Genomic DNA, 12,418 nt, shown 5'->3' on the forward strand with positions numbered 1-12,418 from the left:
ACTCACCATTAGGCCATATTTAGAGTGCATTTTCTGCCTTTTTAGATTACACTTAGATTTCCCTGATAACCAGGAACATAAACACAAGGAATGAGTCGTTATTTGAAGAATTTGGGCCATACAGATAGAAAAAAAATTTTTTTTTCCTCTAGGCCAAATGTACACTAAAATGTTTATTGTGTTAAATAATTCTGTTTTCTTGATAGATGGCTCACACTCACTTTTTGTCTGAAAAGCTGGCCTTAGGCAACCTTAAAATAACAAACTAATGGCTGTTTATTGCTGGGGGAGGGAGCAAAATGACTTCTTTTACTCGACTGAAGTTATTCAGTAACAAATCAAATCAAAAGACGTGGTTTGGAGACATCAGCGAGTCACTGTGCTCAGACAAAGCAAGGCACGTAAGAGAGGGCTTCCCCTCTGGGAAACTGTGAGCTTCTTACAGCGTTAAACTGCGAGAAAAAATGCCAATGATGAAAAAAGAAAAGACGGTAACAACATGAGACAAGTTGGCACAGGAGGTACACTGACCATCAGCCACCCAGGACAGCTCTAGCAAGGAACGGAGATCTGCCTTAACTCCAGAGCATTGTCAAAGCTTTGGCAACGGGTAGAGATGTTTCCAAACCAGTATTATAAACCATTTTCGTGCAATCTGTCTTCTTTGCCTAGGAAGTTATTTTTTTTTTTAAGTGTCAAATCCTGCTTGCCGGTAGGTTGTCTCTTTTTGAAGGCATGAGAGGTCTATCAGTCCAGTGACATTGGAGAGGGTAGGTTATGGCACCAGCCATTTAGGGAAAGCCAGCTGCCCTGCTCCCTGCCTCTTATGTTGAAATCAGATGGAGCCAAGCTGTCCTTACTGGAACAAAATATACTGTCTGTGCACAACCTTCCCAATGTGTGCTGGATTCTAGGACCCCCGAGCTTCATTTATTCTTTATAGGACTGTGTATCTACATACTTCTAGCGACACAGATGTGAACACACATATACATGCATGCACACGCATGTGCACACATGCACACACACAGTATAACCTTACAAAAAAGTATAATTTTTTTCTATTGGTAGTAGAAGACAGCTTTTATTTTTCCTCCCTCTAATGCAGAAATGACTCAGTACGTGCAAGAGTCCAGTGGGTAAACACCAGACTTTCCATTGGGGCTACGATTTTATTAGATCCAAATAAAAGGTTATTGCACAGTAACTCCACAATTAGCTCACACCACGACTGGACAATGGCAGCAGTGTTTTCCCAGATTTGATGAGGATTCCAGGTGTTCCGAGCTCCTGTGATTATTCTGACAACCCCAGTCACTAGCCAAGCTGCTATTTTTAAGTACGTAGCACAAAGAATTTGTTTATAACATTGATGGCAGAGCAATATCTAAATGATTTGGAAAATACTTTATTGTGCAAAGAAAAGAGCCACAATTTACAAACGTTCAACAGGTGCGGAACGGCAAAGGTCCGGGGCACCTATTAGATTCTCCATTCGGCCTATTGTGCCAGGCGCTGCAAGAACTGTATAAAAATTGACTGCAATTCGGAGGAAATAACCCAAGGAGTTTGTAAATCTTCACTAGTTCTTAAGCAATCTAGTTGTATTTAGTAGTTCATAACACTGACTGATCTCTTTTCCATGAAATGAAATCTGACCTAAATTCCATTAACACCTCCTCCCTAAGTCGCTGTTTCTCCTGCCACTTGGGTCTCCCTTTCATTGTAGCTCTTTCCAGAGCCTCAAGTAGAAGAAAGACAACCTGGGTCGTAGCCATGATCAGAATTCGCTTTGGAACAAGGTCCTGGTCCAATTTCGACTCTGGTGATGGAAGATTGATTTCTGTGTCACTCTGGGGCGAACGTTCACCTCAGTTCTTTGCAGCACAAACCCTTTGTGCTTCTATGCCTCCCCGAGAAGCCGGCTTTCCCTCCTCATCGACTTCCCCTTCTTCTTGGGCTCTCCAGATACCAGAACACAGCTGTCTTCGTAATCATCACCGATGCCTGGAAATGCAGCACGCTCTTTGCTCAGATCTGAAGGAAAATGCATAGATCTAGGACAACACGCAGTACCAGAAGTATAAACTCACCCAACACCAGCATATGTAATGAGTATATTTAAAAAAAAATAAAAATAAAAGAGATAAAAGTTAGGCTATAATGTTTTAAACTGACCAAAGAGGGAAAGCATGTGAATTCCTGAAGACAAGTTGTAACAAGAATTTGATATATGACATTAGAATCAAGTAACGTCTCCTATATTAAGCAGCCAATGGGTATACATCAGAAAGGAAGTCAGAACCCAACGCCATGTAACGCAGGAGGGGGCACATACTTAGTTTATTTTCTCAGATTAAATATCCAACTTTTCAACTGATGCAATCATAATTGACATTTTAATAACAATCTAGACAGAGGACCCTTTGCACATTGGATAATATTCAGTCATTTGACACCGCGGGTGATAAAATGGTATTTAAATACCATAGATGCCAGAGAGAAAGCAAGCTCCCACTTAAAAGTAAATCTGAGCCAGGAACTAAAAGAAAAAGAAAGCTAATTTCTTCCAACAAAGGTGCCTGTGTTTTAAACTTAATGGGGGTAAATGATAAGAAACTTTTATTTATGCACAATATTATTTTCTAATTGACTTATACTGATCAAATATAAACATTCTTGAATTTTCTGTACACAGTAGAAGAAAGCAGCTGCAAGGGATATCATCTACCCTCACACCAAGAATTTGTCTATTTTACAAGTTCCTAAGAAGGCAAACCTAAGTGTTTTTTTTACATGGGGAGAAAAGGGAAACGCCAGCCTCAGCCTCGCAGACGGGACACCCTCATGGAAGGTTACAGAATTCAGATTTCAATGAAGTAGCAATCGTAGTCACAGACATTCAACTTCCATGTGTTGACTCTTCACAGTTTGTAGATTATTCTTTATTTGATCATCAAAACACTACAGATACGTTGGTGATACTTTGTAGGTATAGATTCTGATTTTCCTAGGAGACATGGTCTCATAGCCAACTCCTTGATCCTCGGGCACTTACAATCTTCCCCAGTGATCTCTGAGACTTAGGTACAGGAGTTGTACTGCAGATGCATCCACTGGGACTGGGCTCTCTTACTCTTCGTTTGTGTTTCTTGCTGTTTTCTGTCATTACTGAATGGTCCCCATCTGTCGCAAAGAGACATTTTAGTGATGAGACATGAGGACTGCACTTATCTGTAGGTATAAGGACAAATATTTAGAGTATAGTTAGAGTATAGCTGTTTATTGAAGTAGCAGTTGCAGGTTCTCCTCCAAGATCTGGGACCTCACCAGTCCTGGGCAGTTGGCTAGGTTTACAGTACCAAGTACTATATAATTAGGAATATTGTGTATATATATATATATATATATATATATATATATATATATATATGAATAGACATACATACGTGTGTGTAACAACAATTATCAACAACAACAAAAGGAGGCCATGAATTTGAAAAAGAGTGAGGAAGGGTAACTGGAAGGGTATGAAAGGGGCAAAGGGAAAGGGGAAATGATGTAACTATGTTATAATATCAAAAAACAAAAGACAAAACTAAACACACACACACACACACACACACACACACACACACACACACACACACACTCTCACACTGCAGAGCAGATAGTTTTGTTTCATATTAAAGGTGAATGAAGATCCTGAGAACCCTTACAGTGTTTTGGGTCTCTAACTGGTCAACTACGTAGTCATACAGTCCTGTGACTTTCTAACCTTTGACACAGAGCTCTTCATATCACACCTTGCTGTATCTACTCCATAGATAAGAGCGGTAGTCATCGATTCCCAGCTCCTCTTCTCCTGAAAAGAAAGCAGCTCTTGGGCAGTCCTTGCAGGATTGGTTAAATCCTACTCAATCATTTGATTTCTTACATTTTTAGAGCCTGCCAGATCTGCTTTGTAGGAATAAGAGCTTAAATGAAACTGTAGCAAGTTAGGAAATAAGAGATGTTTTAGGACCTCTACATGAGGCAAGTTCAAGTTCTCTTTGAAGGCCAATTACCAAAATAATTAAATGAACAGACATAACTAGGCTTTTCCTCTTCACTGAGATCCCATGGCAGCCCATTAAGAAAAAGATATGAGTCTACATTACATGTGGACCTTTGGCTCTTTTTGCCTCTGCTTTCTTATATGAGCTGGAAAAAAAAAAAATGGTCACTTAAAGAATTGAAAAGTATCTTCAGGTAGAGTTAGTCATGCAAACAAGCCTTTAACTTGTGCCTCATTCTGAACCCAATTCCCTCCACATCACCAAAATTAACAATAATTAGAGACACTCCTCTTCCCATCCATCAGGATCTATTACATTCGAAACCTTGTTCATACATGAGGCTCCCTCAGCTTCATTCCTCACCTTGTTATCCATCTAACCAGCTTTCAAGGTTTCCCACCACCCTTCAGGCACATGCTTTTTCTAAATTTCAGTTATTTCACGTCAGTGCCTCTTCAATTTTCATATTAAAAAAAATGTTGTACCTATTGTTCATATCCCCACACAATGGACTTGCTGATTGAAGGATATATTTAAACAGAAAAATAGAGAACACACTACTCCAGAGAGATTTAGGAATGGACATACCAGGGATACTGGCTTACTTCCCCTGAGAAATCTGGAGGGGAATTATTGTGATTGCAAAGAAGGTTGCTTACAGTCAAGGTGATGCGTTCTCTCTCTCTCCATCTCTCTCTCCGAAGAGGGGGATAGGAACATATAAGCAATAAGCATCGAAGTCTTCTCCTGTGGTATCACCAAACCCTCATTTAGTGACTCTGTCCCCATTGGGTAAGTTGAACCATTGTGTAGTGGTACAAATCATTTGTGTGGTGTCTTTTTTTTATTGTAATAACCTTCCCAAGTCTCTATCACAAAGCTCTTACAAATTCTGTCAGTATTAGTATGTACACTTAGGATAGACAGGCTTGTTAGCATGTAAAATCTTGAACACGAACCAGTTTTAGCTGGAACTTCCACTGACAATACCGTAGATTTGATAGAACAATCTCCTCACCTGATGGAAGTCTCTTCAGTTATCCCAGCCACTTCCTCCTCTTCCCTGCCTTTGAACATACTCACCATTCCATAGTTGAGTCACTTCCTAATACTCTGTTCTAATACTGATTGTTCTCTGCCTCAGTTCTTCTGCAGTACCACACACTGCTTTAGGAAAATGATTAAGCTTCACATGGCCTTGTAGGACTTGAGCACATCTTGGCACTATTCCAAAACCTGGCCACTCCCTTCCATCTTTATCAGTCCTGTCTTCTCCCCCTTGAAATGACAAGAAAAGGATGGCATCAATCATCTCAACACGTCATCATTTGTATACCACCAGCACACATTATTTCATTATACAACTCAAATAACACCTCCTCTGAGGAAGCCTTTCTAACCACACTAAAGTCTAAACTCCTGGGGTTTTTTTTTCTACAAAAAAGTAAAGGTTTCTGGAAAACTGCCTAAACATCTTATGTGGCATAACAATTTGCTGACCAAAAGTTTGTCTGATTCACGAGATGGTGAGCTGTCCTGTTTCAGCAAGAACTGCCCTATGAAGTCACAGAAGGTGACTTCAGCTAACCTTTATTGAGTAAAATGAATGAATAAAAGAAGGGAAATTAAAGTTTTTCAAATCGGCCTTGGGTCTCATCTTTTTGCCCATCTTCATGAACTCCCATCAGAACCAAATCTTGTGATGGTTTCTGAGGGGGCCACTTGTTTTATGTTCAAAGGCTCATCATATAGCCATGTGAGAAGGTGTGGTGAGTAAAGTTTCTGTGCTTTTCATGACAAACTACAACTCTTATCACATACCTCTGCCACCACATCCCCCACAGGCCACCGTATATGAACACAGCAAAAGAAACCCCACCAAGGGAAGAAGCAGCTCCCTGGATAAGAGCGTAGATGAGTGAATTATGTTGAAACTGGCCAGACCTCTGCTTCTTACCATCTCCTTTACAAGGACCCTTAACAGGTCGCTATTCTACCTGGTCAGGGAAATGAAGTGGCTCCCTTCAGAAACTTAGTCTTTGAATTTGAAATGGGAGCGAATTTGAATAACTGGAGTCAGAAGCCAGAGAACTGGCATTTTTGCTCTGCTGCTGGCTGCCAAAACAAGAGGAGTTTCTTTGGGAAGATGCTTAGTGAGGCCACCAATCATGGAGGTAAAAACAGGACAAAGACTGAAAGCAGCAGAAGGTGGGTATCACCTAACATTTGCATTTGGACTGAAACTCTAATTGGGAGGCTAAGTGCTCACTGCAGACTTCGTCCTGGGGTTACTTTGGCTGCGGGATTCCAGTGAGTGTTAAAGTCATTACAGAACGGCCTCAATCTAAACAAGCACCCACCTTTTCCATTCCGCAGCGAGATGAAATTACTTTGCTGTATACAACTGAGGAAAAGAATGACGAAAAGACAAGACCTGCTGTCAGTTCCTCTTTTCCCAGCGGGATTATAAAAGCTCACTCTCTCCCTACACTCTGCTTTTCAAATTTGGACGTCAGACATCTTAGAAGAGTTTTGCATTAACGACTCAGGCTAGTGCCTGACTGAAGTGACACCAGCATGTCTGCCCAGTGCAGAGCTGATTTTCCATGCGAGCACACACAGGGCCATCCGGTCTCAGCATAGCAGCTCTGACGAGCTCCTGAGCGAGGGGAGCTGAGAGCCCAGGGCTGTTTATAGCAAGAGTCATCAAGGAGCTGAAGCTGGCTTAGCTGGAGGGAACAAAGCCGGAAAAGCTGACAAAAATAAAATGGTGCCCAGAATGCAAGAGGGAAGTTTCCTTGGGAGAAATGTCCTTCCTCTCTTTCCAATGACTATGGATGTCTGAGGCTTATTTCTAATTGACAGATCAGGAAATGCAAAGCTTTTCCAGGCAGCCAGGATCATTAGCATGCAGGAACCTGAGGCTTTGTGCCTAGAGCAACTTTTTATTACGAAGAAGATAAAAATGATGTATTGTAATATTATATTCCATCAGCCGAGATCATGAAAATCACAATACATGAAATGCAGCCTTGCCTCGCCCCACCTAGCAATAGGTTTCTTGGTGCCATCTGAGGACATCAACCCCTGCCTACTCTCTTTCTTTTCTTTTTCTTTTCCATTCTCTTTTTCTTTCAAGAGATGCATGCAACGAAACCTGTTAAGCAAAGGACTCTAAAGAGTGATGAGAAACAAATTAAAATGAGCAGCATTTAAATAATCAGCACCTGCAAATAACAACGAGGGGCCTGACTGCTGAAATTAAACCATATCCTTTAACATCCAAAACAGATGACAGTAAGCCATTTTGAGCAGTCAAGAGAGGAAGCTATATTTCAGTTCTTGGAAAGCTGAACGACTTTCAGTAAAGTTGACCAAAAACGAGTCCCATTTTGATTTAGTTAATTCTACTACAGAAAGGTGGGTTTTCATTAAACCTTTTCTCTGGTTTAATAACATTTCAAATGAGCAGCTTAGGACGTCGTTCAAAATATATTCATTATTCAGTAAGCTATTGCTGCATGTTCCACCTGGCAGCTGTGAGGCCTTGTAAGAGGAGATGTCTTGTTACTGAGAAAAAGCATTATCCTTGCCAGGATTCTAGTCAAGAAATACAACTTCAAATACCAATGCCAAGTAGACAAATAAGGATGCCTCCGCTCGCCCACCCAGGAGCAGAGAAAACCAAAGAAGATGGGTTACTATAACCTGGATAAAGTTAGAAATTTTCACACACGGAGAAAATAATCCATAATTCTGTAGACACATGAAGCAGTGAAAGACCTAATTTCAGGGTCTAGAGTAACTGGTGAAAATTCTAACAGCTCTCTGCATTCCTTTCTCACCTGGAGTTTTATGCCCGGTTCTGGAATTCAAGTTGAGTGACAGTCCGCATGGCCCTGGCTTGCTTCCAGCTAAGCCCCTGAACTGCAAGAGCTGAGAATTCCAGCAGGGTCCTCAGCTCAGAGTTCTCCCCCCCATACACACACAAATTCTTGCTAAAGCTTGTGTCCCCAAGGGAAGGCTGTCTGTAGGGGTGGCAGCTGGGGCACACAGTCAACAGTAATGATGCTCTCCTCAGCCCCCTTGTATTAATGGGACCATTTATTTCCATTGCAGTTAATATTGTAACCACCTTCTTATCAATGAGCAAAGTTCATGACAACCAAGGTACTTCGTACTAAAACCATGTTCAGAAATTAACTATTTTTACTGGAAACAATCATTTTAGGTATGCCAACATTAGTTAACAAGGTTTTTTTTTTCTTTCTTTCTTCCTAAACAATACAGAATCATTGTTGCCAGTAAGACCTAACCGCTTATAAAAAGTTTAGTCCTGTTTGAATCAGGACAATGATGATGTTTATGGCATGAGAAGCAATGAAATTCACTGTGAAACATCTTCTGGCAAAAGTCATCAGCAGATCTAATAGTATGGTCTTCAGAAAATGAGGAGTGCGGCTGTCACAGATCAGAAGTGCTCTCATTACTCTGAGGACACTGGAGAGCATGTCAGAAGCTCCTCCTGTCTTCTTCCCAAGACCAACACTCTCCAATATGTTGGATTTTAACCCTTTAGAGGCTGTGCTGAGAGGGAGACCGAGGAAACCAAAGGGAAACTCCTAGGTGACAAACAACTTGTAAGCGACTTTCTCAGGCCGAAACAAACCATGTATACCCCTCCCTACCAAAGTTTACAAACGGTACCCATTTCTAGTACCACCTGCTGCCAAACCCATAGCACCAGGCTAATCGCATGTGCTCAAGGCTAGGCAGGAAGTGCTAGGTCCACACAGAGGGTCTTAAATAACAACTGTGGAACCCAAGCCCATCTAATCCTACATATGTATGTTTTCTGACTACAATCCTATGTTAGGAAAGCCTTTGAAAACCCTGGTTTTAAAAGGATTTTCTGGAAGCCGGGCAGTGGTGGCACATGCCTTTAATTCCAGCACTGGAGAGGCAGAGGCAGGCAGATCTCTGTGAGTCCGAAGCCAGCCTGGTCTATAGAGCGAGATCCAGGACAGGCACCAAAACTACACAAAGAAACCCTGTCTCGAAACCCACAAGCTACTCTTGCCAGGAAGCAGGTAAGCTAACTGCAGATCTTCGCCTCTCAATTGGCTCCTCCATGTCCAACACCCAGTCTCATCCTCAGCTATTCAGCAGAACACCTGCCATGGCCTCCCCTCCCTCTCTAGCCCCATCTTGAGTGGGTCACACACATCTTTTCCTAACTTCCTTCCCCCAGCTCAATGCTTTATCCCTGCTGCCAACTCCATCAGGTACTCTGGTCAACCTATAGGTCACTCATGCCGGGGAAGCGGATATCCACTTCTCCCTCAGCTCCTCCAAAACCAGTCCCCCGGTCCTATGCCCAACTCTGTAGCAGAACCTCTACTGTGACCTCTCCTCAATCTCTGACCCCATTCCCAGGGGACTGATCAGATCCTAGCAGAACACCCTGCTTTCTTCCTTCCTGTGGACCCCCTCTGTACTCCCCCATACCCCATCACCCTAAGTGTCAGCTTCTAATACCTAGGAACTCATTTTACCCGAAACCCCCAGTGACCACACGTAAAAGTACCCCAGACGAATTTCTTACCAGGCAACATGGAGCTACCACACTCTCCGTAGAACCAGGAAGGTCAACAGAAACCAAGGAACAAAACGCCCACACAACCAAGACATGACTAGATATCAGCACTTAGAATTACTGTCCTCCCCAACCCAGATGATCAGACAAGAGGCACAGAAACACAATCAATAAAAGCCAGGACAGCCTGCAGCAAGATCGACACTTTAGTTAGAGGTGTACAACAGGATCATGAGCAACAGCTGTAACATTCCTGACTGGGCCTGGGTCTGGATACCTGGATCTGGAATCTTCAATCAAAAAGGCCAGCACCAGAGGAGTATCTTTGAAGAAAGAGTGGCTCATTGTTTCCCTGGCTCCTGTAAATACGTCAGAAAGAGCACCTGAACTGGCTCTGCAAAGTGGGACTCACAACTATCAGAGAAGGTGTCTCTCATGATCTGCCGCCACATGACCACCATCTTCACGGAAGCCAAGTAGTCGAGTACTGTGTTACAGCTAAAGCGTGTTGTCCAAGGCATCCGCCAGCGGCCTCCAGAAGAGCAGCGGCTGTACAAGCATGACCAGCTCCTTGATGACAGAAAAACTCGGGGCGAGTGTGGCTTCACTAGCCAGACAGCACGGATACCGGCCCCAGCCACAGTGGGCCTGGCCTTCGGTGCAGATGATGCCTGCACATTGAGCCCTTCTCCAGCCCTCCATAGCTTCCAGATGTGATGAAGCCAGAGGATTCTGGAGGCAGTGCCAATGAACAAGCTGTGCAGTGAGGCCCCAGGCCCATCCCCCTAGAGACCCATTCTCTCAATAAAGATGATTTGGCTGTCAATAAATAAATAAATACATACATACATACATACATACATACATACATACATACATACATAAATGAATAAATAAATAAATAAAAAAGCCAGGACAAATAAGTCTTCACTAGAACCTAGCAACCAAACCACAGCAGTCCCCATGTTAAAACACAGCAGTCAGAGTACTGTAACATAGCTGAAGCAGAAAAAAAAAAGACCTTTGATAGCCTTTCTATATATGATAGAGGTCTTAAAAGAAGAAATGAATACATCCCTTAAAGAAATCTATAAAAACACAAAGAAACAGTGGAAGAAAATGAGTGAAATAGTTCAAGGCCTGAAAGTAGAAGTAGAATCGATAAAGAAAAGCCAAACTAAGGGAAGTCTTGAAAAGACAACTTTAGGAACTGGAACAGGAACCTCAGAGACATGCCTCACCAACAGAATACAAGAGGTGGAAGAGAGACTCCCAGGCACTGAGGAAACAGTGGGAGGAATGGATACCTTGATCAAAGAAATTGTTCATTCTAAAAACTTGGGGCACAAAACATCCAGGATATCTGGGATACTATGAAGAGACCAAATCTAATAATAATAGGAATAGAGAAGAGAGAAAAGCCGAGGTCAAAGACACAGAAAATATTTTCAACACAAGCATTAAAAAAAATTTCCCAATCCTAAAATATGTTGTGGGATGTCTTTCTGAATGCTGTGAACATGTGTTGCTGTGATTGGTTAATAAAGAAGCTGCTCTGGCCTATGGCGAGTCAGGTTATAGACAGGCAGGAAATCCATAGAGAGAAACAGGAAAGAAAAAAGCGGGATCTGGAGAAACACCAGCCTGCCACCCAAGGAGCAACATGCCAGCAGATCAGTAAAACCATGGAAAACGTGGCGAAACATAGATTAATAGAAATGGGTTAATTTAAGATATAAGAACTAGCCAGCAAGAAGACTGCCATAGGCCAAACAGTTTGTAAATAATATTAAGCTTCTGATTGATTATTTTATAAGTGGCTGCGGTATGTGAGGCCGGGTGGGATCAGAGAAAACTTTTTGCTACAAAAGTAGGAGATGCCTATCAAGTTACATTAATCATACAGACCAAGACTGGACATAAAACAGAATTCCTTCAGCACATAATACTCAAAACACCAATGAGATGATCATGTTTTTGTCTTTCAGTTTGTTTATATGGTGGGTCATTTGTTGATTCTCATATATTGAATCATCTCTGCATCTCTGGGATGAAGACTACTTGATCACAAATAGACAACTCATTGAACATGGAGAGGTCAAGCTGGTGCCTACACAGAATCTTCAACCCTATATTCTAGTGTTTGGTATGGGAAGGTACTCTACAAGCTACCAAAAGAGAAGCTTATATACCAATCCAGCTGCAAAACTGTTGATCTACAATAGTGTCCTGCCTGTAAAATATGCTAGGGCAATGGTGGCACAAAGCTTATGGGAGTAACCAACCAATATCTGATTTGACTTAAGGCCTACTCCACAAGATAGAACCCATACCCACCACTGCTTGGGTAGCCAAGAACCAGAGACTAGATAACGCAGAGACTTATGATAAAACCAAATACTAATGGTCTTAAAAAAATAGTGATAAAATGACTCTTGGTGATGTTCTGCTATACTCATAGATCAATGCCTTATTCAGCCATTATCAGAGAAGCTTCCTCCTGCAACAGATGGAAACACATAGAGAGACTTACAGGCAAAGAGAGAGAGACCTTGAAATATTCAGCTCTAAATGGGATGTCTCCATCAAATCCCTTCCCTCAGAGTTCAAGGAACCCCACAGAAGAAAAGGTAGAAAGAGTGTAAGAGCCAGAGGGGATGAAGGAAACCAGAAGAAGAAGGACCCCTAGATTAACTAAGAAAGCTCTTATGAACTCACACACACTGAAGCCACAAGCACAGGGCCCGCACAGGTCTGTACCAGG

The 12,418-nt window shown here is 42.1% G+C and overlaps 1 pseudogene; it reads left to right on the forward strand.

Moving 5' to 3' along the window:
* The first annotated feature begins 10,089 nt into the window (after positions 1 to 10,089).
* LOC128116495 (elongin-B-like) lies at positions 10,090 to 10,421 on the forward strand (annotated as a pseudogene).
* Positions 10,422 to 12,418: the final 1,997 nt, after the last annotated feature.

Source organism: Peromyscus californicus, unplaced genomic scaffold (assembly GCF_007827085.1).
Source record: "Peromyscus californicus insignis strain IS unplaced genomic scaffold, ASM782708v3 Scaffold_20__1_contigs__length_68692818, whole genome shotgun sequence".
Classification (NCBI taxonomy): Eukaryota; Metazoa; Chordata; class Mammalia; order Rodentia; family Cricetidae; genus Peromyscus; species Peromyscus californicus.